Source organism: Marmota marmota, unplaced genomic scaffold (genome assembly GCF_001458135.2).
Source record: "Marmota marmota marmota unplaced genomic scaffold, marMar, whole genome shotgun sequence".
Lineage (NCBI taxonomy): Eukaryota > Metazoa > Chordata > Mammalia > Rodentia > Sciuridae > Marmota > Marmota marmota.
Genome location: NW_026000168.1, coordinates 1905876 through 1933712, shown reverse-complemented (window position 1 = coordinate 1933712; position 27837 = coordinate 1905876). Strand labels below are relative to the sequence as shown.

The 27837-nt window shown below is 49.4% G+C and overlaps 2 long non-coding RNA genes across 20 annotated transcripts in view; both read right to left on the bottom strand.

Annotated features, from left to right (window-relative positions):
* Positions 1-10730, bottom strand: part of LOC125611719 — a 42613-nt gene extending 31883 nt beyond the window's left edge. For 16 of the 17 annotated variants that reach the window (XR_007341913.1, XR_007341907.1, XR_007341917.1 and 13 more), the window contains exons 1-2: positions 1268-10730; positions 61-153 (exon numbers count right to left, since the gene is read on the bottom strand). This is a non-coding gene — a long non-coding RNA (uncharacterized LOC125611719). Of the gene's footprint in view, positions 1-60 lie in introns of all 17 variants that reach the window. The other variant, XR_007341911.1, reaches the window with a different exon arrangement.
* Positions 10731-10856: 126 nt separating this feature from the next.
* Positions 10857-27254, bottom strand: LOC125611720. 3 transcript variants are annotated; one of them, XR_007341927.1, is made up of 4 exons: positions 23549-27254; positions 19252-23456; positions 17494-17677; positions 10857-16851 (listed from the first exon to the last, which is right to left on the bottom strand). It is a non-coding gene; the product is annotated as an uncharacterized LOC125611720 (long non-coding RNA). The 3 variants fall into 3 exon arrangements; XR_007341926.1 differs by having other exon boundaries at positions 19252-24605; positions 25137-27254; XR_007341925.1 differs by having other exon boundaries at positions 19252-27254.
* Between the last annotated feature and the right edge of the window lie 583 nt (positions 27255-27837).

Sequence of the window (27837 nt, the reverse complement as noted above, 5' to 3'; positions counted from 1 at the left end):
TTGTGGACGGAGACTCCCTAACCTATAACCAGGTACTTTCTCTCCATCCACGTTGCTTACCTCGGGCGTTCCGTTACCGTGATGGACGCTGGCTGACCCAGGTGGGCACCCCAGGCTCAGACTCCCCTGCACAGAGGTGGTTCCCATGGGCACCTGGTGAAAGAAAGCAGGGGGCAGGGGCACTTTGTGAACATGTAAGAGCACAGTTGCTCATTTAGCACTTCAGGTTTTTATTAAGCAAACTGATAAGACTTATAATCTGTAATTGGAGCATGTTCTTTTTTTTCTTTCTTTTTTTTTTTTTTTTTGCCTAATGACACTAATCTGTTTTTATCTTCGCCATTTAACGGAATCTCGTGATTAGCGCAGGCAAGGTTTCAGGGATTTAAATCATTTGTTTGATGTTTTTGCTTTTAGGCATGTTTGATTATTTATTAAAATCGATAAAATCAGCTGTGTCAACTAGTTATTAAAACTATAATTCCTTTATTGGCTAATACCAGCAGGGCTGAAGCAAATGAAAAACTCCCACATTGCATGAATTCTTGATTATGAAGCAAGTTTCTATAGGGTGGCCTACATATTTTGCACTAACCGAAGCCTGTTTAGAACAAGTCTGTTCTATCTTTAGTCAATAAGGAAAAGGACCAAGTGGGTAAGCATATGTGCAACTCATGTTCTAATTTATGCTTTAAAATAAATACAAGTTTGGAAGAAGCAATGTGTTCTGGTCTTCAGAAAAGAAATACCACGTACTCGCTGGGAGAATGGGGAGGAGCACCTAAAGAAGGCTCCCTTCGCTTCCTTCCTTCCTGCCCCGGACGTGCCTGTCACTCCAGTGGTCCAGAGGGGGCCTCCTTTACCCACCCTCCCAGGAATCGGGTCTCCTGTGGACCCTGCAGGAGAGAACACTGCCAGTTCTGGTCAGGGCTCCTGAAACCCTTGAAGAGCATCCACTTTCCAAGTGGGAGCCAGATGTCCAGGTCTAAAAAAGCTCAGGCCAGAACATTAAATGATTAGATGCCATATGGAGAGAGAGAAGGCCACGCAGAGCAGTCCACAGAGGCGGGCTGGACAAGGGACATCTTCTGGAAGCTTCCAGCCAGTTCCCGGCAGGTGAGACCTGCCCGAACTCCTGATGCAAGCCCCTGAAGCATGACAGATCACTGACATTTCAAGCCACCGTGTCCTATCCTCTGCTACTTAGCAATATATCGGTAAGGCGGGAAAGGGACAGAGAAACCAGCAAACTGTTCAGGTAAAATACCTGATCCCCAGGTGCGCTTCCACGGGCCCAGGAAGAACGCTTCCTTCCAAAGAGATCTAGGAAGAGGTCCCCTTCTGGAACGCCCCAGGGAAGAGGGACAATGCCGAGTCACCCAGTGGAGATGTCCTGGTCTGGAAGGAGTCGGGGCTCCAGCCTGGCGTGGCCCCTTAGGGAGAAGACTCAGGTGTGGTGGCTCACCTCCTGCTCCACTCTGCCATCACTGCAATGAAAAGGGACATTGGCGGAGCAACATGGACTGGGAAAACAGCTCGCAGGGGTCCTTGGGACTGGGTGGTCAGCCACAGAGAGCCTGGGGGTGGACGCCTGGCACAAGCTTTGTATCTGACTACGGGTAACCAGAGGAAGATACTCAAGGACGGAAAACAAGCAACGTTTCCCACAGAAGTTTCCACCCGTGTCTCACGGTCTGGACTCTGCCTGAGGCACAGTGTTAACATTTGTTTTCAAAAGCTCTAGCCATTCTCTGAGTTACCAACTGGAGAACGTCATTCAAGAAATCCAAATGGATACAATTAGAACTATTTCCACTAAGGAAATAATTTAGTGATCCAGTTAGCAGAAATGTAGTCAGAAGCAGAGTTACTCGGAAATCCAGCGTCTACGTCAGGCTGAGAAGGTGAACACCTAGCCACCTTTTCATATGCGTTACATTGTTAAACAGCTCTCATTTTTGAAAAAGAAAAAAAATTGTAAGGCTGTGTATCTTTACCTTTTTGCTCATAGTTTTGTTTGGCAAAAACATCCATGTAATTATATTTGTTGTGAAACTACAGTGGTGAAATAAAGTCCTTCCTCAAAAAAGAAAAAAAAAACTCTAGAAATACAATTACAGTTCATTGTGTTTAGTGTGTTTACTAAGGATTTTAATTTGAAAATGTCAAGCTTTAAGAAGTATCATTTTAAAAGCCAATTTTAGCATTTCTCTATTTGTAATGAATTGGGAGTCTCAGCAGATGGGATTTACCTGTGATACCTTTTCATCTCTAAGAAATTCTGGCTGTTTTCTCTAGAATCTCTGTTTCGCAAGCTCCAGCTAATTCAGGGCTCCAAAACCCCAATTTCAGAGAGACAGGCAGCCCAGCCAGCGGGGACCAAAGGGGAGCAGGGTGTGGCTGTTCACAGGGTGCCTGTCACAGGATGTCTTTACCTGGTGGTGGCCTGAAGGCTCGTTGTCCCACCTGGGACCAGACAGAAACCTGTGGACACTGAAGGACACCCCTGTGCTCCTGTCTGACCCGGGCCCAGTTCTGGCTGCCGGACCATGGCTCTGGCAACGGAACTGGACCTTGTGGGTCCTCCTGGCCTGGGCAGCCCCTGGCTCTTCAGGCACATTGGAGGCCCAAATCCAATGATGGTGCCAACCAACAGGTCACCATAATACAAAACAAAGCAGGAAGATTCTCACTCACAGATCCTGAGCCGGGAGGGTGAGGTGGGCCAGGAGAGCAGTCCCCCGTCCCAGGGCACGAGAGGCAAGCAGGAAGAGTCAGGCAGAGAGAGAAGAGCCCATGCCAACTAGAGGTCTGCAGGAACGAGGTCGCTTGAAGGGCAAATGTTGCCAGACCACTAAGGGGGCTCCAGGCAGCGAGGGAGCCCTGGATGCTGCAGAGAGACACCTCTGACCAGCATCTGAGTCGCTGGGTGTGGGTAGAGCTGGACACCCAGTCCAGGGTCACCGAAGCCTGATCCTGGCTTCAGAAGCCTGAAGTCAGATTCAAAATGGAAGCCAAGGGCGGGGAGGGCGGCTGAGAGGTACAGCTCCGGCCCCCCTCACCCGTGGCCCTGGGACCCCTCCCCAAAAGGCATTGAGATATCAAGATTGTAGGAGTTTACAACATCCTCTGAGCTCTAAAAGTTGACTGTCACCCAGGTTTTCTTATGGGACATACGAAATAAGAAACCTGGCGATGAATGCAATTTGTAATTTTTCTAACATCTGTCTATATCATGGAGATATCTTTTGAAAAATCAAGACATCCTTCATGACTGGCCAGGCTCATAACAAGGATAGTTGGTCCTGTGAGATCTGAAGCACCGTCCAGACGTGTAGAGGGCTTGGGGCAGGAAGCCACTAATCACGGGCAGCTCACAGTCAGACAGCCCCTGTCTCCACACACACACAGGGACATGGGAACAAAATGAGTTACCCCAAACACAGTACTTCACCCCTGATAACTGAATAATTCAGCCTCTCGCCCCTGCAAAAGAAAGAAAAAGAAAAGGAGGGGGAAAAAAAAGAAAAAAAGATGCTTTTAACACTGTAGGATATTAAGTACCCAAGAGAAGATAGAAAGAAGATAGTAAATATATAAAATATATGCAAATTAAAGCAATATAATACCATTATCACCTGTCAAACTGGCAAATTAAAAAAAAATAATTCCCAATGAAGGCAAAATAGACACTTTGATTCTAAAAGGCTAGAATTTGTCACCAGCAGATACTTTACTGAAGAATATATTAAAGAGTATTCTTTAAACAGAAGGAAGAAAATCCCAAAAGAAAGAATGGAGAGGTACAAAAGGGGAAAGAAACACAAAAAGGGTCAACACGTGGATATGCAGAATGGATATCAAGTTAGAAAATAATCATCATACTATCTTGCTGGCTTTGCAATATTTAAAAATAAAATACACAACGTCATATCAATTATTAGGGATAAACAGCATCACAGTAGTGAGCACTGAGTTTACAAAGAGGTCAAGACACGATTATCAGACACATAAGTCAAAGACAGAAGCCAGAATCCTGTGAACACCAAAGGAGTATAAGGGAAATTCCCAACGACTAAAGAAAAGTGTGAGGTGATGAAAACGTTTAATCCATCCAAAACAGCATGAAAAATAAAGGAAAAAGAAGACAGAACAGGTTGGACAGATGGAAAACACCCTGTAACGCGTCAATATTCACATTAACTGTAAATGTGCTAAATGCTCCGCGTAAATGACAAAGACTACCCAACTGGATCTAAAAACAAAGCAAAACAAAAACCCAGTTTATGCTGTTTGACGGGGATACACGAAATGAGTTGGAAGCAAACTACTTTTAAGAGAGGAAACTACATGCAAGGTCAACTAACAATATAGAAGCTGTGAAATGACACAAAAAAAATATCTGAAGTCAAAAACATTATTGGGGTTGAAGAGGGGACAATTTAAATAATAAATATTTAACTCAGTAGGAAGATATAAGAATTCTAAATCTGTATGCACCTACCAACTTAGCCTTAAAATATATGGAGAAAAATTGACGGAATTTGTCTAGGCAAATTCATAATAACAATAGGAAATTTTAACATATTCTTTTCTTCACTGATAGATGAAGTGGAGAAAATCTGTAAGGATATAAAATATTTGAATAATGCAAACAGCAGATTCACCTTAAATCAAGTATGCAGAATGCTGTCCCAACTGGAGATGACACATCTGTCACCTGTACACATAACCATAACTACAATTGCCACCGAGCCATGAAGAAAGTCCCAGCAAATTTCAAAAGGTTGGAATCATGGAGTATGCTAAGCAGAAGCAATTAAATCAGAAATTTAGGGGCTGGGGTTGTGGCTCAGTGGTGGAGTGCTTGCCTAGCATGTATGAGACACTGGGTTCAATCCTCAATACCACATAAATATAAAATAAAGACATTGTGTCCACCTAAAACTAAAAATCAAATATTTTTTTAAAAATCAGAAATTTAAAAAAAAAGAAAAGAAATTCTGTAGAAAATATCATATACTCAGAATTTAAGAAATATATTTAGAATATTCTACTTCCAGCTATGATGGATGACAATCCTTTACCAATAAAAAAGTTGTCGAATTTGGATTAGAATAAAAATTAATGATAATGAGTGGATGCGGCTCTTGCAATCTGGGTGAAAGAATCGTGCATGACTTGGTGATCAGTTTTTCTTGATATTTTTAGATACTTTCAGGTTTCACAAATTTAGTGTTAGTTTTTATTTTCTAAATTCAGGAGGAATTACCTTTTTACTTAGTGACTATAATGGCTTAGATATGAGTTGCCCCCTAAAAGCCCCTGTGTTAATGCAGGGATAGTTAGCAGGTGAGGGATTAGGTCACGGGGGCCACGACCTCATCAGTCCTCCTAGCTAAATGTGGTAACTGTAGGTAGGTGGGGTGTGAGACTGGAGGAGGTGGATCACTGGTCTCATAGGAATGATATCTCCTCCTTCGGGCTACTCCCCCCGTCTCTCTGTGCTTGCTGACCTTCATAAACAGAATGGCTCTCTTCCCCACGCCTCTCCACCATGATGTTCTGCCTCACCTTGGACCACAGAAATGGAGTTGGCCCACCATGGACCGAACCTCAGAAGCCAATGAGCCAAATAAACTTTTTCTCCTCTCAGTTGTTCTTGTCACATATTTTGGTCACAGTGATCAAAACCTAACACAAGGGCCACAAAGTTATTACACGTGAATTGTTACTGATTTTTTTATTGTCTATATTCTCCATCAGTATTCCTCTACCCACATGAGAGTCTTAGACACTGTTGGGTATCATTAAAAATACACAAATTCTTTGACTCAGCAGTTTTCTTTTGAGAAATTCATCCCTAAACATCTGTCCAAAGTTAAATACATAAGAATATATTTTGCATGTATTTATATTCTGAAATACGTGTTGATAGGACTGTTATGGTTTGGATAGAAGGTGTCCCCCAAAAGCTCACGTGTGAGACTGTGCGAGAACCAGGCAGAGGTAAAAATGATGAGATTATGAAAGTTGTGACCTAATCAGTGAATTAGTGCAGTGACTGTAGGCAGGTAGGGTGCGGCTGGAGGAAGTGGGTCACCGTGGGGTGTGCCTTTGGGATATTTTGTTTCTGGTGGGCAGAGCTGTACTTTCTGATTCCCACGTCCTCAGGTGCTCTCCTCTGCCTCACCTCACCTGTCAGCTTTTTTCTTCTGTAACCAAAAGAACTGACAAGAACAGTTAGCAGAGGCATTTATTTAGAAGCTCACAATTTCAGAGGTCTCAGTCCATGGACAGACACGTCCCTTGCTCTGGGTCAACGTGAGGCAGAAGAACATCATGGTGGAAGGGTGTGGAGGAGGACAGTGTCTTAGCACGTGGCATCAGGAGACAGAGAGAGCTCTTACTCCCAAGGACAGCTATAAACCCCAAAGGCACGCGCCCAGTTACCCACCTCCCCCAGCCACACCCCACTTGCCTACAGTTACTGCCAACTAATCCATTCAAGTGGATTAATGCACTGATAGCTTAAGGCTCTCGTAACCTGATCACGTCACTTCTCAACCTTCTTGCATGGTCTCACACAGGAGCTTTTGAGGGACACCTCCCATACCAACCGTGACAGTAACTCTGGTTACTCAAATAAAGGGGAAGCAGCTGGAGCAATTTCATTGCCCACAGAACGAACAGGAAGCTGAAAAGTGATCGGGACTTGGTAGCCCTGGACCACCCAGCACCTGATACTGCTCCCTTCTCTGGCCTGATGCCCTTCAACCATGATCCCACCCTCAAGTTCTCTGGTTGGAACTAAAGAGAATGAACTCAGGATGCATCTCCCCCTTGGCTGTAGGGGAAACGGGATGGATGTGCAATCCGGGGAGGAGCACATGAAACACAGAAGAGGCGATTCCCCAAGACAAATCCAGGGTGCTGTTTGGAGGAGAAAGAACCCTGTACACCCTCTGCCTATGGCCACACGAATAACACAGGCCACAGGAAGCACTCGCACCAGGCACTGACATTTATGTTTTTACAAAAGAGAGAGAGGGGATCCATACTGCGTGTCTGCGTGGGAAACGGCCTGAGAATGCTGGAAACATCTCAACCGCCACGTCTCCCGTCAGACCCTCGTTCCACGGGGGCAAGAATCGTGTGTCTTCATTTCCGTGTCCCTGGTGGTTAACACAATCACTCACCACCAGGAGGCACATCATTAACAGAGGCAGAGGGGATTTAAAAAAAAAAAAAAAAAAAGTAATTCTGAACAGAAGATGAAACTGGAGAGTGACTGTTCACATTTTAATTTCTTTCCGAGTACCTACAGTTTCCTTGCAATTAGTAAAAGGGATAGAGATCGTTAATAATCACAATTGATTTGGGGGCCCGCATGCTCCTTATTCTAGGAACTTGGGGACTCATGGCCAAACCATGCTGCCCCGCCTCCCCTCTGCCTGAACCGTGGCATTGTGTACCTGCCAGAGAGACCGGAGTGGAGCAGGCCCTTCGGCCGGTTTCTGCAGGAGGAGCTCTGGCTGCCTGCGGTGCACACGCTGGGAGCAGCTCCTCAGAGCCTCCGGAATAATGACTTGTGAAAAGATAAATAGTCGAGGGTTATTTGGTCGTCACACTGGGGCTCGCGCTCTTTAGAAGTGTCTGCACTGGAGGCAAAAACATGGTTGAGTGTCTAAATAATTTGAATGCTATTAGAAGGGAGGCCCTGGAAAGATGAAAGCAGACAGAGGGCCCGCTGACGGCAAGCGGACGGCGGGACGGGCTCCACGGGCTGGGATGAGTGTGAGTCAGACAATGGCCATGTTGTCCTTCTGCTGTTCTGTGGAACGCGGTGATTCATGAAGTGGAATTTCCAACAAAATAAACAGACTCGAATTTGTTAACTAATACAGTCAGCACAGAACATGCTGCTATGTGAGAAGAGAAAAGAGGAGGGCCTCTATACTCCTGCTATTTGCTAAACAGAAATATGTTTATATTGGGCACCGAGTCTTGCCTTTGTTTGTGCTGGCGTTTTGAGAATATCCCTTTTCACTGACTCCTGAACAAAGATACGCAATGTGAGGGAGAAGGAATATCGTCAGCGCACCTCACTGCACCATCATGTTGTATGCACATGTTTCAAATTCTGCAAACTTAAAAAGAGACACGGATTTCGCCAGGCAGAGAAAACCCTTCTGTAAAACAATGTCCATTAATTTGCTCTTGTCTCGGAAACCCCGATGCCTTGCTAATCACAGAGGCTCTGGAGCTGGGATAGGAACCGCACGGCATCTGCTCAGCTATCACGAGCCATCTCTGACGTCCTGCCCAAGGATCTGGTCTTGGTGACATTACAAACGAGGAACCGTTTCTCTCCAAACTGTGAAAAGCAGGTCTATTATCTCAGGAAGCATTGTTAAGGGTAAAGACTACTATTTATGGACTCCCTGGATTCCCTGTCTGTACCTGAACAGAGGCAAGTGATGTCACTGCCTGGCAGGGGCTGGGGAGAGCTTGGCACGGTGTAGGCAATCTGCCGATGTGTGTAGGAGGGTCAGTGTCCCACCCCTCAGGCAGACAGGTGCTGCTCTAGTTGTGGACACATCAGAGACAAAGCCACATCCAAGACACACCAACAAAGACTGGGTCTTCAAGCGCACTTAGCCAGGGGAGGATCTTCTCCTTCTTCCTTTACTCAGTGCAGAGGAGAGCCCGTCTTACAGGGCAAAACAAGGGGCGAGAGAGCCTCTGCTGATAAGGCTGCCACCAAGGAGGGGCTCCTGGAAGGCAGGACACAGGTGCATTTTGTGGTCCTTTGTTGGCTACAAGGCACCAGCCAGCAGCTTGGGGACTTTTTGTAACAAATGCCAAGGTCAGACTACCCTGCAGCAGCACTTCAAGGAACGTGTCATGTTCCATGGGCTGTGCTCCTAGGGTCAGGCCATCCTGCTGACCCTTCCTGAGGGGCTTGTGGCCAGGAGGGGCAGTTTCCAAGGTCTGGGCACTCCCTCTCAGGGGAAAGAAAAAGTCTATTTCCCAACTAGCACAAATCTCCCTAGAAAACATAAAATAAATAACTAAAATGCGAATTTAAATAAGAAATGCCACCACCACCCAAATAAACCAAATGAGATAAAAAGACAAGACTGATAATTCAGGACCGTTCATGCAAAGCCAGAATATCAGTATTTACAAAAGCAGGCCTTATTGGATCATAGTTGTGTCCTCAGGGCAAAAATAATTTTAACATTTTACTGAGACATCAGGGAAGCATTGTCTTGAAGAATAAGGAACGGGATTTCTATAGGGTTATTGTGTTTACTGTACAAAATAAACACCTTTAAAAAAAAAAAGCCACCGAAGGATTTGTAAGCTTGCTATCGACTTTGTCTCTATTCATTAATGTAACGAAACCAGTCTCCGGGGACAGTACTACTGACCATGGGAAAATTTAAGTAGAAATTAAATAGACCTTTGGCTTCGAGCCCAGGACAGATCGTCAGCCCTCGTGCAGAAACCCAGGCAAAAGATAAAAATGATTCCATTATATCTACAATACAATCTCCTCATGGCTTGAGTACAAGTTTCTCCTCGCTAACAGAAGTCCTTGCAGAAGGTTTAAACAATCTCAACAATTTCATTATGGGAGTGTAGCTAAATCCAATAAAGTAAAGGGGCCCAAAGAGTCTTCCCATATGCCAGGTCCCCTACCCTTTCCTTCTCAGCGAAGTCAAAGAACTTGGCTCTCTGGAAGCTGAACCCACTCCAATCGCCTGAAGCATAGATCTTGCTTTGTTGACATCAACGCAAGCTCTCCTGGGGACACACAAAGGAGGGAAGCAGCCATTAGAGTTCCTCGTGACCCTGCTCGGAGCCAAATCCAGCCTCGCGGAGATGAATGAAAATGCTTGTTACGCGGCCCAAGAAGCTATTTTGTCCGTTTGAAAATTAATTAGACCATGGCTAGATGAACATCCCAGGAGGCTTTCACAGCGCTCTTGGACAGATGACCCTGGCGGAGCTCCCAATCTTAACAAGTTTGCCCCAGAGCAAAAGCAGGGCCTTTTGGCGAAGCTACAACTACCAGCTACCGCGGTAATGCTTTCCTGCACGGTGGCCGGCCTCGGAGCTCAGCGCCCCGGGAGGGGAAGGAAGTGGGGGGGGAAGTGGTTAAAACGTACGTTGGACGGCAAGAGAAGATGCTCAGAAAGGAAATCGGTTTCCTAAGGAACCAATTTGGTTGATCATTTCGTGGCCAGGTCTGGAGAAAATGTTAAAATGTGCACATGGGTCAGGACCACTTCTGCCTGAAACTGCCAGGGCACAGAGGAGGCTGTTTCTTGTCCTGTAAGTGCCACAGGACCGATCGAGGACAAGCAGAAAGCCACAGATCCTGCTGAAAATCTGCTTTTCAAAGGGCCAGCCTCAGGGTGCCAGAGACATGGACCTGGAGAAGCCTGGTGCCAAGTGACTGGGGAGCTCCACTCACCAGGAGATGGAGAGGGAGCTACTTCTACTAGAGTGACCTGCGCACCGCTCTCCCGGGAAGTCCTCACTGGATGTCGGTGTGATAGAGCTGATGCTTAACGCTTGTTTCAGTCAACTTTTACACTGCTGTGACCAAAAGACTTGACGAGAACGATTTTTGGAGAAAAAGTTTATTTGGGGGCTCATGGTTTCCGAGGTCTCTGTCCATGGGTGGCCAGCTCCATTGCTCTGGGTCCAGGTGAGACAGAACATGATGGCGGAAGGGTGTGGAGAAGGAGAGCAGCTCAGGACATGGCACTAGGAAGCAGAGAGAGAGAGAGAGTGCTGTGCTCACCAGGGACAAATATAAGCCCCAAGGGCCACCCCAGTGATCCACCTCCTCCAGCCACACCCTACCTTCCTAGTTAAACCCAGCTAATCCCTATCAGGAGATTAATGTGCCGATTAGGTTAAGGCTCTCATAACCCGATCATTTCACCTCTTAACTCCCTTGCATTGTCTCCCGTCTGAGCTTTTGGGGACACCTCATAGCTAAACCATTACGACTATCTATTGAAGAGTTGACGGTGGAGATACCAGGAGTAGATACACTATGTAGAAAATTAAATCCCAGAGATCACCAAAAATAACAGCACATGGCAACAGGTGGCCCTCTCACAGTGCATTTTAGTCTTGCAGGGTCTTTGTCCTGCTTACAAGTGACCAGCCCAGGATGGACTGCAGGCTCAGGGAGCCGATCACCAGCTGTCCCCGTCCCCTTCCGGCTCTCGTTCTGGGATGGCTGGCGGTGCATCTTTCTGTGCTATAGAGGAATGAACACGGTACCAGGGGCTGGGCACGCAGACGCAGGGCCAGGCAGAGTGCAGATGTGGACAGAGACGAGGGGCCACGTCAGCTTCGGCTTAATACAAAGGAGGACTGTGAGAGTGCGGGGGAGATGATGCACTCTTAAGAATTCTCTTCTCTGCCCCGGGGACACTAGAAATTTATATAGTTTGCGTGCAGAGACGTATTTCCTAAAAGTCTGGGGCAGCTCTGACTGCCTCCCCAATTGCATGTTTCTCCAAGTCCTTGTGTGACTGTGACAGGGACCAATCGTCATCCCTCTACCAACCCACCAGGAGAAACTTGGGTTGCCTTGGTTTCTTGAGTATCTAATGTGGTCAGAAATCTATGGGTGAGACCATCCCACACCTGATTCTGGAAGAGAAGGGCCATGTCCCTGCCCTTGGTCAGTAGATGGAGGACCTGTGCTGATCTGTGCAAATCGAGGGCAGGATAGAATCCCTTGAGCTGAGTTAAAGAAGCCACCATGTCCCTTTTGTAGTTAGGAGACTTCTCCAGGATGAACTGTTTTCCAAATTGTATGACGGAACCCACCACGATAGGTTATTGGGAACCCCAGGAGGTGACCCTGGAGAGCAAGCAGAAAGGGCTTGGGGCCATGCCTCAGTATCCTTAAGACGTGCTGATGCCTGGCTATGGCTTGGCTGAGATGCTCCTCGTTTAGATAACTCCCTTCCAGTCCAGCTCACTAGCCTCAAATTCTGTTCCAGGCTTTTTGAGTGTTTCACCCCCAACTCAAGCATCCGCCGAGCGTCTGGAACAGCAGAGGGCTTCAGGTTCCAGCTGCTGCTTCTATTCTTCTTCTAAGAGGCAAACCGGCAAAAGCAACCACCTTCCCAAGGGGACCGGCCGGCCAGGACCACAGGATCACCACCCAGGTGTCCGGCGGCCAGCGGTTCTGTGGCAAGCTGACAAGTTAGCCCGACAGCCTCGTGTGAGAGCCATGCAGACACGACTCTCAGCACGTTGAAGTGGAGACTGTGAAACCCCCCACCCCAGGCTTTCAGAGCAGGTCTAGGTGCCTCAAGACAGTAGGGCAGACGGGGGCACAGCTTGGCATGGCCCTGCCCAGACTGTAGAGAAGGAAACTGGCCCTCTAGGAGCAACCTGCTAGAAGACTGAAGCAAGACCAAGGGCTCCCCATGAGGCACAGACTCGGGGTGCTTACGGATTCCCCCTTTTCAGCAGAAGAATAGGTAGGGGCCAGTTGTGGCCTCTGTGACTTTCCTTACTAACCTGTAAAGCTGATCAAGTGCCAATCCGTGCTGCAGAAGGGACTCGTTCATTATATCACTACTCTCCCCACAACCCATAAGATAGGGTCCTGGGTTTACAGATAAAGAAATGCAGGTGGGTGACATTAAGTGACATGCTCAATGGCTAGTGAGGGGTAGAAAGGATGCCAGGCACAGGTGGGGCTGGAGTCTGGCTCTGCCACGGGGCATGTTCTGTTGCTTGTTAATGGTTGGCGTGAAGAGCCAATGGCCTGGGGAGAGGGTTTCAGGCTTAACCTTGCACCAAGCCCAGCAGATCTGCCCGAGCAGCTGTGCAAGTGTTGCTCATGGCGATGGCCCTGGAACCCCGAAGGGTGCCCAGAACACAGTAGGGCCTGGGAGTCAGTCACAGAGGGGTGAGCAGGCAGTGAGTAAGCTCACCTATAGCCGTGTTGGGGAGCTGAAGGAGGAGGAGCCAGAACAGAAGTATGGGGGGCTCCTCTGAGCATGTCCAGAGCTGGTCCACTTCCAGCATGTTTAAAAGAGACACTGTGAATGTGCACTTGAGGCTGGGCTGCAGAGGTGGGCCCCCAGGACAAGGGTGGGGGCTGCTGGGTGCTGGTGGGCACTCGCCCACCCTCCGGGGGTGCAGACCCACCTCCCCAGCTCCCACGCACCCCGCCCCAGCCTCCGTTTTCAGAGTCTGGAACCTGGTTGCGCCCTGCACGCACCTGCCCAGTTTGATGGCTGAATGGAAACTGCACCGCCCGACTCCTATCTCAGCATCCATCACCCCTAATGACCTTAAATGCCACCCAAAGAATTCCACAAATGGACTGGGATCCAAATTAAAGAACTAGATTGAACTCCGGCAGAAAAGTGAGGGTGTTCTTTAAATGCCAACAGGCAGTGCCTTTGGTCTAACAAAGGAGTTAAAACATAATTAAGATCTGAAGGCCGATAGCAGGAATGTGTATGATTATTTTTATTATTTTTCCTCTTTCTATCTTTGTGATAGGATGTGATCAACCTCGGCCATGCTCCGTTGCTTAGTAGCAGACAGTCACAGTTTTAATTATATACTAAAATAAGCCAAAGAAGAGAAAACTGCTTTATGTCTAATACGTATATATCAAGAAAGGCATGTGACAGCATCTAAATTGCCTCGGTGGCTGATAAAGAGCGCCTCCGGTAGGGTTGTCACCAGAAGATCACGAACGGAGTCGCAAAGGATTATTAATAAAGCTGCTTCTCTATTTATATGTTCTCCATTGTTTGTGAGTCCTTGTTAGAATCTGGAAATGAATTTTTATCTACCGCTAATTTCATCAGGTTTTTTTCTTTTTTTTTTTTTTTTTTTAAGTCTGGGAGGGAAAAAAAAAGAAAAGAAAAGAAAAACTTTTGTCAATTCCTCTGCCAGCCCTAGTCCTCCAAATAGAATTCATTTTACTCCTCCAGATTTGCAATTCTCAAAATATTTTATCTCGCAATAAAAAAAATTAAAGAATTAGTTCATTCATTCTTCGAACATGCAGCCGAGAAGCGTTCTAATGACAGACCCAGAGATCTCTGCCCTCCTGGAGATTCCATGTTAAGGGTCAGAGGATAATAAACAAGAAGAATGAAAAGATGATAATAGACCATAACTAAGGGCATGGAATAAACAGGGCATGATAGTAGAATCAGGTTTAGCTGCAAGTGGCAGAAGATTCAACAGCCCAGCCTTAACCATGGCTGCAAATCAGCTGGTTTATACCATGGAAGCCACCAGAGTTCTTTGCCACTGGCCTCTGTCCTGGATGGGTGGGTCAGGTGCATATGCTGGACTGGTTGCTATGTGTATTGAAGGCTGATTGTGCCTTAAAAAGTTTCTGTATTTCTCACATTGAAGAAGGTCAGAGGTTGACTCTTCAGAAATAATAAGGCAGTTTTATGGATTGATTGGGGACCTGTATTTGTAGTTCACCATTCCAAACACTTGGCTTCTACCTCAGGGTGTAATGTGATTGCCTGGGTTCCACCATTGCACCTGCACAGAGGGCAAAAGTTAGAAGGTGGCCGTATCTCCTCTTCCTAAGGATAATCTTTTGTATGTTTCTTTTTTTTCAATAGCCATTGTGTACTCCACGCACAAGGGAAGCTAGCTACAATAGGAGCTGGTCCTAGGTGATCATACGTACACCTGGGGCAGAGAGAGTGGCCTGCAGGAAGATACAGGAAGACAAAGAGCAGACAGCACCCCACAGGGTGATGGAGTGGGTGGTTCAGAAGGGGCTGCTCTCGGCAACACAGGGCTTCCCAGGGATAACAGTGAGCTGAGCCTCAAGATTCAAAACTGCTCCCAAGTTACATGGAGAAGAGGACTCAGGCAGAAAGGTGCTTGCTCCCAAAGAGACCGACTCCAGTTCAGAGAGGACCTCAGCCTCCCTTTATAATAATATTAGGCAACTATCAAGTTTTCCTGGGCTTGGATGATACTCTGCCTTCTTCTAAGTCTTGGTTCTTCAAGTCTCATAATGCATGTTGCTTTATGGTAACTCTTGAGTTATCAAAAAATATCAGTTATCAAAAAAAATCATGTCATCATTCAGAACCTGGTAGGAAGATGGTCCAGGGCGTCCTCCGCGGAGAGAGTGGCGATTCATTCAGGAGTGTATTTCCGTGGGTATGGGGAGAGATGGGCGGCCACACCAAACAAACTGTGCACCTAGTACATCTTTGAACCCACCGTGAATGGTGTAAATAATACGCCAGGCTCAGACAAAACCACCTACAAATCGGGGTGTTAAATCACCACTCACCCCTCAATAACCTGATTTGGCTTGGTGTCGCTGGAATAGGGTCGACCGCATGGAAGTAATGCAGTGTTTTGTGCGAATGTCACATTAGTCCTGTTTGTCACCTGATTTCTGTGGGTGCCAGAAGGTGATTCATGGGAACAAATCGGAGCAGCCCGTGGCATTAAGCCTAACCCTATACAGGGGAACCTGCCTTCGTGAACCCGTAATTAAGGTGACACTAGACCCAGTGCATCTTCCTAACAACTGTCTTCCACTGACACGGAACAGAAGCAGAGATCAGTGCTCCTGCTATTCCCACAACTTCTGTGTGGATGGAGGTCACTGTAAAGTCAGCGGTTCAGTCTAAACAGATCATGCAATGGTGACGTGCCCCACCCCAGAATACGGAAGGGGTGAGTGGATGCCGCAGGGAAGGAGGAGTTGTCACGGACCATGGTCGTGTGTCTGCAGGAGGGGGATCCAAGTGCACCCTTTCCCTGAGCTGACCACATTTCCCACACCCCAGCCTGTGTCCAGCCACGAGCCTGAGACCTGACCTGGGGACGGCTAGAGATCCTGCCTGCTCCAGAGCATCAGAACGTGAGCTCCGTTGACAAGGGCCAAGGCCATGTCCTTCTGACCTGGGACCTCTAACCCCAACACAGTGATTGACACACAGCAGGTCTCTGTGAGGGTGACGTGACGGATGCCAACCCCCATCTTAACTTGTCCTTCTGCCTGACAGCGGTGTCCCTTCAATATCATGGACAAAAGTCCCACACATAATAAAATTTCACCACAACAGAAACCAGAATTGGTTGTAAGGAAAACAGTGTCACACGGTATCCTACCGGATACACCCCCCCCCTCCAGAAACCTCTACCAACACCAAGCCTTAAATGTGTGCCGTGAACGTGGATGGCACTCTGTGCACTCAGATGTGCAGAGGGACTTCACTGTCCTAAATCTGGGCCATTTCTACCTTGAGGCTACCCACCGTTATCAAGGAGGCTGAAGGTCAGTCTTCGTGATCTGGGGTTCCCAGCTGTTTACCCTGGGGTCCTGTCTCTGTCCTAGGAGGCCAGACATTGCCTTGGTGACCGAACCGGGGCAGGGAATGAAGAGTCTCTCTCCTTCTTTCCTGAAAGACCCTTCCGCGTCCGTTTCCTTGGGTAACTCCAGGTCTTTCTAAGTGGCTCTCTAAGCCTCTCCTGCTGGAGGGCATCACCGTGTCTGAAGGTCTGGCCGCCTCTCCAGGGTCTCACTTGGAAGCAGCCGCAGGTCCTCGTTGTCCTCAGGTCCCATAGAGCTGGCTGGGGCTGTGTCGTCTCCCTGGGCTCTGTCCTGAGTGCTCATGACCTTCCCCTGGTACCTACCTGCGGCAGATGGAGTCAGAGCCGAGGACGGTGTGAGGGGGCTGGAGCAGGCCCAGCAGGGGCTCTGCCTGGGTGTGCCGAGAGCAGCAGAGGCCAAGGAGGGACGCTCTGGGGTCCAGCCCTGGGGTGAGGGACTGTCACCAGGAGAACCTGGGGACAGGAGCCGTGGATGAAATGGGGACAGAGAGGAAGAAGGAGCACTGCCAGTCTTTGCCACGCCCCCCGGGGGTGCCATCCACCCTGACCCCTTTGAGAGGGCTTGTGCCCCTGTACGCCACTGCAGTGCGGCAGGACCCTTGTGACCTCTGTGGCCAGGTCACCAAGGCCATGAGACACTTTCTCTGTGGTTACTCCTTTTCGGACACCAGCCACCAAGCTGAGAGAATCTCATGCCACACACAAGTCCACATGGTGACACTGGCCAGCAGGCCCAGGGAGCCCCATCCAGAGCATTCCAGACTCATGAGGGACAATCCTAGCCCTCAACATCACCTCACCACTGCTGCTGGGGCCTCTCTGGCTGAGGGCCCAGATGTCACACACAGAGAGAGGACACCCTGTGCCCTATCTACCTCTGACTCACAGGATCTACCTAGTTCTTTGGTTTTGCCACCATTTGGGGTACTTGGTTATGCACCAATGGACACGTGGAACAGGCAGGACTCAGGAACACGGAGACCACGGGAAAGCTCCAGGTAGAACTTCCCAGGTCCAGGCAAGAAAAGTCACCTCCATGTTGCAGGAGGAGCCGACGCCCACAGAAGGTCACCGTGTGACAGGGAAGGTTCTTACCCACGCTCAAATCCCTTGGGCTTCCCAGCGGCCTGAGTAAGGGGTTCCCGCTACAGCAGCTCACGGATGAGGCCAAGAGGCTGAGAGAGGGCGGTGAGCGGGGGGTGCTGAATTCAAACCCAGTCTTCACCACCACAGGGACGGCCCACGTGGCCCAGAACTTATCTGGGTCCTGCCAAAAATTCTGCAAACACAGATAATGTTCCATTAGTGTTTTTGACCAAACAAAAACAAGAATTGGCCCAGAGAATCCACGGCCTCTGCGGCTGTGGGTTCAAGCAACCACAGTTCTTAAATTTATTTTTTTTTAAATATTTCTGTATTGAATGCAAATAGATTTTTTTGCCTACCTTTTTATTTAGTAAGATCAAGAATTAATAAATGGGATGGATTCAACCTAAAAAGCTTCTTAGCAAAAGAAAGAATCATGTGAAGAGAGAGCCTAAGGATGGGAGAAAATCTCTGCCACCTGCACTTCATATAGAGCACTGATCTCCAGGATATACAAAGAACTCAAAAACTTAACTCCAAAAAATAAATAAATAAACAATATTAATATGTCGGAAGCTGCCCTGGATGCAGACACCTTTAAGTCCTGATGCACCGGGTTCTGAACAGTTACTGCCTTTAGTGTGCGTCGCAGTAACCTGGGCGTCACCCCAGCTCGGATAACAAGGTGTGGCTCCAGGAGTAGGTGTCACCCACTGGGGGTGAGCCACACTCACCTGTTCCTTTGTAATCCTTCCCCTTTGCCCTTTGGGGGATAGAATATTCCATGGAACCTCCCCTTGTGTGTGCCCTGTATAAGAATGAAGACTTCCAGTGGCCCGCTCTCTTTCCACGGACCCTTAAGGTCGGAGAGCCGTCATGGATTTTGAAAAGGTACTTCTGTGCGGTTGAGTGCCTTCTTTGTCGTTTTCTTAGGTTATTGGAATAGTCAGATTTTGTGAACCCAGGACAGGTCGCCAGCTTGGATGGATGGCGATAATAATGATAATAACCCAATCAATAAATGGGCGAAGGGACTGAACAGACACTTCACAGAAGAAATACAACCAATCAGCAGATATATGGAAAAATGTGCAACACCTCTAGGATCAGAGAAACGCAAACCAAAAGGAACAGCTTTTTCCTGTCCTCGCTGCCTAAATAGCACAGTAGAGGGGCTTCTCCTGCAGCAGCCTTATTGTAGGCTGACGGCAACCTAGAGGTGGTGTCAAGGGGAGGGGAGGGTGGAGGTGACAGGCCAGCGCTGCCCGTCTCCTGGAGGACGTCAGCACCCACAGACTCAACAGCCACAGGACGTCCTGGAGCCCAGCCCCATGGACACCCGGGGACCACGGCACTGGCCTTTCCTTCAGGAAACTCAGCTGCACACTTTGCCTTTGATCATAGAAAAATGACGTCTCACCCATGTCCTTTGAAATATTATGCTTTGGAATGATGAACCAAGATGCTTTGGCTAATGACAGTTATTTTTGAAAAAGAGAAGACAATAAAAAAAATCCATTGTGGGACTAACAGAGCTGAAGGGGAGTGACAACAGCCACCAAGTGTCACTGTGTGGAAACAAGGGCTCTGTACAGCCCTCTCCTTGAGGTCACTCACCCTCAGAGACAAGCATCTCGACCTCCGTCCTCGAGGTGAGGAAAGTCTCAGAAACCTTGGTCAAGGTCATGCACTAAGTGACAGACCCTTCAAATTCAAAACCCCATGTTCCGTGTACGTGTGGCAACTTAAGCGAAAAAGCAAACAAACCTTTAATGTCAGAGGTTCGAAGTTCTCATGAGACTCTTCCCTGTGACCACCCTTGAGGAGACTCCACCTAGAACTGAGAAGCATTTTTAAGAAGTTGCACCAGCCAGCTTTAGGATTCTGTAAGCCACCGATCTTTCAACAAGTTTTGAACAAGCAGCATTAGTGCCCTGTTCTTGAAATGGATACAGGAAAGGTAATTTTTAACTGCAAAATATGGTGAGGCACAGTTAGGTTTATGGAAGCTCCAGCCACTGTCCTGATTGTCCCCACCCCCCTGTGAGTATAAGAATGTCACTCCTTAGACCAACACCCTGCATGGAGTGGCACGGGGCTCCAACTGCCCAGCCGACTTCAGCAAGGACGTTCTGCTTTGCTTCCGCACGTGTGTGGATACAGATGTGTGTCCAATGTGTGTGCGTGGGTGGGCGTGCAAGGGTGTCCAGGCAGAACTCGGTGTCAACGACGCTGACGGCCAGTGTGTTTCAATTAGGGGCTCATGACACAGCATTGCTGCCCACACCCCACTCCACTCAACCGCCTAATCTAAGGTCCCCAGCTAAAGGCTAAGGTCGGAGGTCAAACAACAAGGGATCACTTCGGTTGGAAGTTTGTTCCTCCCCATGAGAACCACCAAACTGAACAGACACACCCCTCGTGGAGGAAACTGCTACAGCAACCGTATCTCATCTGCAGATACAGTTGAGCCCTTTTTGATGTTTTGCTTGATAAAAGGAAAAACAGCCAAGGTCATTCTTGAGGAGCTGAGAATGAACACCACCGAGTGTTCCGGATTCTGAGGGCAAGGAGTCAAGAGAAAGGTGAGAATCTTTTCCCTTTTGCTTCTGACTTAACGTTCCTTTGTCTTCAGTGTTTACATCCATGGTTTGGGCACAGACTGGACCTCAGACCCCCACCTAGAGCCCACATGCCTGCCACGTGCCTTCCTTCCAACACCCCCTCTGGACCCACTCCTGCGCCCCAGGACCCCTTTCCAGCAAGAGACCAGTGGACAAACTCACTTTAATCACCCCCTCCCGCCCATCAACTTCTGCCTACATCTACCTACTTCCCCTTCTTCCTCCGACTTTTAAATCAAGATGAAACTCATGATGCATGCGCTTCACCCTGAGAGTGCACGGCTCAGCAGCAGCACCCCCAGAGCCATGCAGCCATCACCGTCTAATTCCAGAACATTCTCATTGCACCCGAGGAGACCCCATACCCATGAGGCTGTTACCCCCAGCCCGTTCCTCCTCCTTTCCTACCACAGCTAACGACGGGTCTCCTCTGCACCGTGAATGGCTGTGCTTCTCACCCACTGCTCTCAGCTTGATCCTTTAACATCTGTCCTCTGAGAACACACTGGGTGTTTTCCTGGGCTGGGCAACCTGGTAATGCATGTGACTCACCAGCCTTGGCCCCTTGCACCCTCACACTCTGACCTTCTTTGGGAAGAGTCCTCCTCCCATGGGCTCATGTTTACATGCAAACCACCTCCAGGCACCTCCCCTGCTGGGCTATCACTGTCCTGGCCAGCCCACCTGCCCCACCACCTCTGGCCAGGTACTGACACCTTGAGAACCCCACACTGCTGAGCCACAGAAGTGGCTCCAACTAGCCTGTGCCAAGCAAGATGGCCCACCTCGCCCACTCCTTCCCGTGGAAGCCAAAAGGAGACTCCTGCCCCTGGTCCCCTGCTGTCCATCTCTGACCAGCCTCAGTGCTTCTGCACGGGCACCCCATGACATGGAGTGACCCTCAAGACCGTGACAAACCGTCCTTTCAATGGAGTGCTCTCCAGGCCTGTTGGTCTCACTCAAATGACTCAAATTTTCCAACACACTGTACTTCAAGAGCGTATTGCCCTCTCCTTTGCTGGCCTTCCTCCACAGGAGGCCAGGCTAGGGAGGTGCTGGGCGGCCTGTAGGTCACTGAGGTCAGCCAGCCTCTCCGGGTCCATTCCTCAACCACAGAATGAAGAGCATTTCCCAGTGCCTTTAAGCACAGACCCCTTGCTTACAAACAGCAGCGTCTAATGCCCACCGCTGCACGAAGGCACCTTCACACCAAGATGTGGTCCTGACACATTCCTTAAAAACGAGACCCTATCAGTGATGTCTGCCTTTTAAAAAACACTACTCTCGAAACGACGCACCCTGTCCAGGAAATCGCTGGAACGGGAGCACCAAACGTGTCTCTGAAGTTCTTTTAAGGAGGTAACAGTCTTCCAGCCCAGGGAGGGCTCCAGATGACGTCATGCTTGATGCCCAGCCTAAGTGAAAGGGAAACTGTCACCAGGCCTGGAGCCCTCGGTGTCCTGCACAACGAAGGAGATGTCCTCAGATTCCTTGCAGCAGGGACCCACTTCGGTGGCACCAGCCTTGGCTTGCAGATGGAACCAGGTATCTGCAGAAGGAGAAGCCGGCAGCGAGAGGCCCCGGGAGGAGCTCCTGTCGGCAGCTCCGGCCAGTGTTGCTGCTGAGACCTGCTGACGTCAGGGTCGTGGCCTCCAGGTGCTGGCCGGCGGTGGCACTGGAGTTGGCTGCTGTCCCTGGAGCCAACCTGTTGCCAATGACTTCCTTCCTGGAGTCATCACCAGCTGGACCCGGGTGTCCTTTCAGGTGGCCCTTGTCAGCCAGGCACCTCACGTCAGCAGTATCCTGGAGGCTGCTCTACAACCCAGACGCTCCCCAGCACCACGTGGACATTGCCACCCCCCCCACAGGGGGCTCGCTCCGTGGTTCTGCCGTGGTGGAGGCTGGCCCCAGGGGTTCCCGTGACACCCACAGCAGCCACGCCTGATCTCTGCCTCCACAGAGACCCTCAGAGGCTAAAGGGAAGAAGGGGCTGCTGAGAGAGCTGGACCAGGAGGCATCTCAGGGGTGAGGACTGCTCCAGCTCCCGAGGTCACAGCTACCCAACCCGAGGCTGCAGACGGAGCCGAGGGTGTGTGTGCCCTCTGTGCCCCTCGGGCAGTCCCATGCTGAATCCGGGAGTGCCCAGCTGGCCGCTGAAGACTGTCTGCAGCTCCCACTGCACAGGCCACCAAGTGAGCAGGAATGACCTCCGAGTGGGCAGGAGGGACCTCCGAGTGGGCATGGGTGCTCTTCTGTAGTCACTTGAGCAAAATGGAAATGAGGTTATGGAAAACAAACACCAGTCTCTTTTAAAAAGTAAAAGTAACAGGTATCCAACACAGACTCCTTGAATCACTGTGCATGAACGCGCATTCCTATTTATTGACAACCTACTGTGTGTCAGGTTCTTTGATGAAGGTGAGGGATGTTTAAATGACAGTCCGATGAACAACTGGCATGAAACATCCTGGATCCAGACTGAGACGTAGCCGTGTCCTCCCGTGTGTGTGGGTTGGAGGTGGAGTGTGCCACTGAGGGTGGACGAGGTCTTAAAACATGGCACCTGTTTGGAGAGGCTCAGGGAGAAGACCCACTGATCTTTTACCCCCGCATGGGGCTAAAGGGCGCACCACAGTGCATCTTATTTGGTCAGAGAGTTCATGGGGCAGGTAACCCTGCTTCCCAAACGAATGCTGTTTCCCAGTGGAGGGAGCTGGGCCCCGCAGCCTAGCTTCCACTTGTAGAAGCAACCTGATCCATGAGCCGTGGATGCCAAGGGCCCCCCGCTGCCCGGAGCTGGGGATGAGCCCAGGGCCTGCAGCTTGCTAGGCTCACAATGACCACTGAGTGGCACCCCAGTCCCAGAATGCTCTTTTGTGGACTGTGAAGCCATGTCCAATCTGAGAAAGAGATCCTGAGACAAGCAGTTATCAACAGCTACCGAGGAGGTGGCTTCAGGGCCTGAGGAAGTGGGGTCTGTGTGTTTGCCACCCTTGAGCTCGATTTTTCATGGCCGTGAGATTGATTGTGGCCCTTGTTGCTTGGAAACACTGGTACAGACTGGGTGTAAGAGAGTAAAACAGAAAGAAAGCTATGGTGCTGTTACACATTACTCAGGGGGCAGGGACCTTCTTACATTAGCCTTCTGCAAGATGTCAACCCTTGGGGGCAGGAGGGATCTGGTCAACAGCCGACAGCCCTCTTTGGCTAGGGAACCAGTACCGGCAGCGGCTTCTGCACTGGTTTGGTTGCTTCTTGTACAGTTTATAATTTTGTGCCGCATGTAGGTATCACACTCCACGTTCAGCCATTCCTCCTCTGAAACTAGACACGATTAGAAAAGTTCATCTGAAAGTTCAAAAGAAATACATTTAAATACTATCATCCAGTCTCTTATAAGAATCCCAATAAACAAATAAATGTGCTGCAGGTTCACTTACCAAAGTAGTAAGATGCACTTCCTGTGTGTTTTGCTTTCTCCATGATTACAAAAAAAACAACAGCATTGGGGCTGAGGCTGTAGCTCAGTGGTAAAGTGCTTGCCTAGCACATGCGAGGCACTGGGTTCAATCCTCAGCACCACATAAAAATAAGTAAAGATACTGTGTGTTCATCTACAACTAAATAAATATTTTTTTTAAAAAAAGCATCATATGAGCTTTGTTTAGGAAACATAACAAATCTTCAGATAGCTTTTGAATTCTAATTTGACTGTTCTTATCCATGCCACAAAATTGAATTTAATTGTTTTTTGTTGAAGCAGAAAAAAAAAAAAGCTCATTATACTATGGAATCATAAGCCAGCAGGAAATAGAGCAAATTACAAATTACTATCGTGGACAGAAAGGGGGAGCAGGAGAAGGAAGAGGAGGAGACACGCTTCTCACTTTCATGTATAAAGAGAACACAGTCTCTTTGCAAGCACAGTTAAGTTGTCACAGGAAAAGGTCCAGGCCTCCCTGGGGACAGCGGTTTCCTCCTTGCTCCTGGAGCAGTTTGGAGATGACGGGGTGTGTGCCACCACACTCAACAGAGAGCATTTATTTCTGGGTCCAGGAGGCTGGGTCTGCTCCCCTTTCCTTCCTGCACAGCAGGATGATAGAAATGGGGGCGGCTTCCAGGCCACCGTGCAGGATTCCATGACAAGGTGCACAGGTCCCCAGGGGAGGCTGGGAGAAGCGGAGCCCAGATGTGGCTCTGTGCTGAGCTCAAGCCCAGCGTACTCCAGCACCAGAAGGAGGGGAGCAAACAGACATGGAGGAGCAACTTCTCTCCGACAGCCAGGCGCTGGACAATGTGCCCGCAGGCCAATCTGGCCCCACCTGTGTGTCGTGCACAATTTTAATTTTTATGATTAAAACAGAAACTTAAACTCAAGACAACTGCTTCGTTCTTACACCCTACCTGACCATAGACTGAAATGTTGAGTTTCCATAGAGGGACTTGGCTAAGACCCGTCAATATACCAGCTTCATCAAAAACCGCAGATGACAATATCTAACGTTTGGGAGATAAAAAATTTAAGAGCAAATTAAAGATTGAAAATCACAGGAGTCTTTCTGCCAAACATGAGGAACCTCCTTTCTTTCCATCATGGACATTCATTTTATTTATTTTTTATTGGTGCATCATACCTATACAGTATGGATTCATTATGCCATAATCATAGATGCACATAACATAGTTAATCCAGCTCATTCCCTGTACCTTCCCACTTCCCTGCCCCCAGATCCACTTTCCCTACGGATCTCCCTCCTCTTATTATTTCAATTAGCACAGGACTCATTGTGCCGTATCTGTACAGGGACATCCCATAATTGGTGGATTCCTTCTTTGTCCTCTCGATCCCTGTCCCCTTGGCCTCCCTTCCTGTCAGTCTTCCCTGTAACCACTGGTACCATCAGACGTTCCTCACCATCAGTCAGGTTGCACAACCCCAGGGGAAGACGATGAGGGAAATCAGGGTCATTTCAAAGCTTCCTTATGAAAGGAAGGAGGACAGTCTTTAGCTGGACCTTGGACACACACCTGATGCCTGTCTGGTCACTACTCTTCCAACCACTTCCTCTATTCCAGAGATTCCTTCATCAAGTGGCTCCATCAACTCACTGGTCCATTTCCCCTCCTCCATCTGGAAGAAGAAACATTTTTCCGGGGGGCGGGGGGTGAATCTTTTCCTGCCCTCCTGTGGAGCAGACAGGCCAATGGTAAATAGAGCTGGCGCACAGGCATTGACTGTGACCTGGGCAGCTGAGCCCACCACCCTGGCACCTGCTGGCTACCTTCTTCACACAGGCCATGAGCCAAGAGTGGCTCTACAGATAAACTCCCCAAACCACTTGAGCCTGCAGAACATCAAGTCATGCAAACTGTTATTTTTCCCCAAAAATGATTCCATTCTTCTTATTAGATCTGTGTTCCCCAAATTATACCCAATTACTATTATCATTGTACTTTGAATTTCATCAGTGAAAACTGTGGAAATCTGTTTTCACTGTTGTTCTGTTCACACCAACCTGAAATCCTTCATACGAACTCTCAGCTCATAAAACCTAAAGTTCTCATCCCCCAGCGCTTCACAGGACTCTGGGCCGACCTCAGCCACTCCGGGAGTTAGACTGACCTGGGAAGATTCCCTCCATATGTCGAAAGAGGAGTGGTTTCCCAGGGGGTCCACCAACAGAACCCACCAACCCGAGGAGTTTGGCCTGCATTTCAATCCTAGGAAAACTTCTTTAACCAGCTCACGCACCCAGCAGCTCCTATCAGCCAAAGTCCACGGGAAAAACAGGAAACTAGAAAGGAAAATTCCTATTTAGCCAAAGCCCTGCCACTTGCGCACAGCTCAGAGGGAGCGGCTCAGGAAGTCCACAGGCCCACCTGCCCCTCTACAGGACACGGTTCCCGATAAGATTGACAGTGACTTCCCTGGACAGAGAAAGGGGGCTGCTGTCAGGGCCTCTAAATACAGGGACCCAAACCTCCAGACCTCTCTGAAGCCCCCAGGGATGCCGTGAGACGGTAGCTCGGTGTGATCACGACCTTAAAGATGACCAAGAGGCTGAGAGCAGCACACACAGAAGGCCCAGGATCAGAAACGGAGAAGGGGAGAGGCTAGCCATGCACAGAATGAGCTCGGCGGCCTGTGAGTGAACTCCTGGAACTGTGATTCCCCAACAGTTCGCCGAATATGACGAGATACGAGGTATGACCTCCTACCTCTCACCCACCTCAGTCCCAGCAAGCAGGTGCCCTCCACCTGGCGACTTGGCCGAGTCTTTAAAAAAACATAACACTGCATTCATATTGGCAATGATTGTGGGGACACTGGTCAGGCCCTGACCTGTGATCACAGATGAATATTTTATAAGCAAATGAAAGGGGCACTTCAACTTGGTGGAAGGAAGGGAGGGAGGGAGGGGGAAAGGAAAAAAGAGTAAGGAGAAGAAGACAGGCAGGCCGGCGGAAACACAGCCCCGGCTCTGGAGGGAAATGGAGATGCAGCCTCCCTTCCGTGGGGCGGCCAGTGCCCTCTTCTCTGGGGAGGTCCAACTTAGTCTGCATCCTATGGAGGCAGAAAGGGCCTGGGAGGAGGCTGCATGGCCCCAGGGCTGCTCCTGTCCCCAGGCTGGTCTGGTGGAGATGAGAGACCCTGTCCTCCTGTCCCACGCCGTGGCAATGACTGGTGCAGGATCCAACACGCCGACCGACTCTCACCAGTGAGACTCTGGGGGACAGGAGCAGTGTCTGCAGGCTGGGTGGAAATGGTAAAGGTGTATCTGGGGTCACCAGCCACTTTGCCACCTTCTAGGGAGTTGGCCGAGGAATGAAGTCAGTGGAGGCAAGCCCAGCTGAGCTGGGGCAGGGCACGGAGTCAGCGGGATTCAGGCAGCTGTCGCGAAGGTGTCTAAGGTCACACTCCTAGCTGCACCCCACCCCCCGGAGCCTGTTGTTCCGTCAGTTGATACATCCCCCTTTTTGGTGCAGGTGAAATCGAGTGGCTTCTGCCATGTGCCATCCCGGGGGCCTCTGGGAAGGCCCTGGGAGTCCGTGCATATTTAGGGCAGCGGTGCGTAGCCAGTCCTCTGAACATCTTACGGTGAAGCCTGGATCTCAGGCTCTCCAACCTGTGCAGGACTGAGGGTGGGGTGAGGAGGAGGAGGAAGAGGGGACTGGGCACCTAGGACCCAATACCTCCCTGTCTACTGTTCCCATCACCTGTGGCTAAATGCACAGGGAGGAAAACCCCAGGACAATGCCTCTGGGAGGGGAGAGAGATGACAAAGGCAGGCCTGTCCCATCTTCTTGAAACGACGGCAGGAGCAGGCGCAGTCTTGCCTGCCCAGAATCCACGTCCTCGCTCTCAGGAACACCACGGCCCCAAGTCCCCGTGGATGAGGTGGATGCACAACTCAGATGTGACCTGGCCAGTTGGCGGGGTCATCTTTGGGCCATGGTGAGCATGTCCCCGTAGGTGGGATCAGAACTACTTACAGGGGACTTTGCCACCGTGGCTGGCTTTCCATAGGACCTTGGACCTGCCGGAGGGGACCTCCTGGAGAAGATCACCTGCAGAGAGGAGGTCAGAGTCAAGACAGTGAGGGACAAGAATTCCCAAGCCTGCCTCAAAGCCAGGCAGGCACCAGCCTAACTGTGCCATCGGGAGCATCCCCCGCAGTTAAATTCATTTTGGCCACTTGTTCCCAAGCAAAGAGTGGGAGCTCAGAAA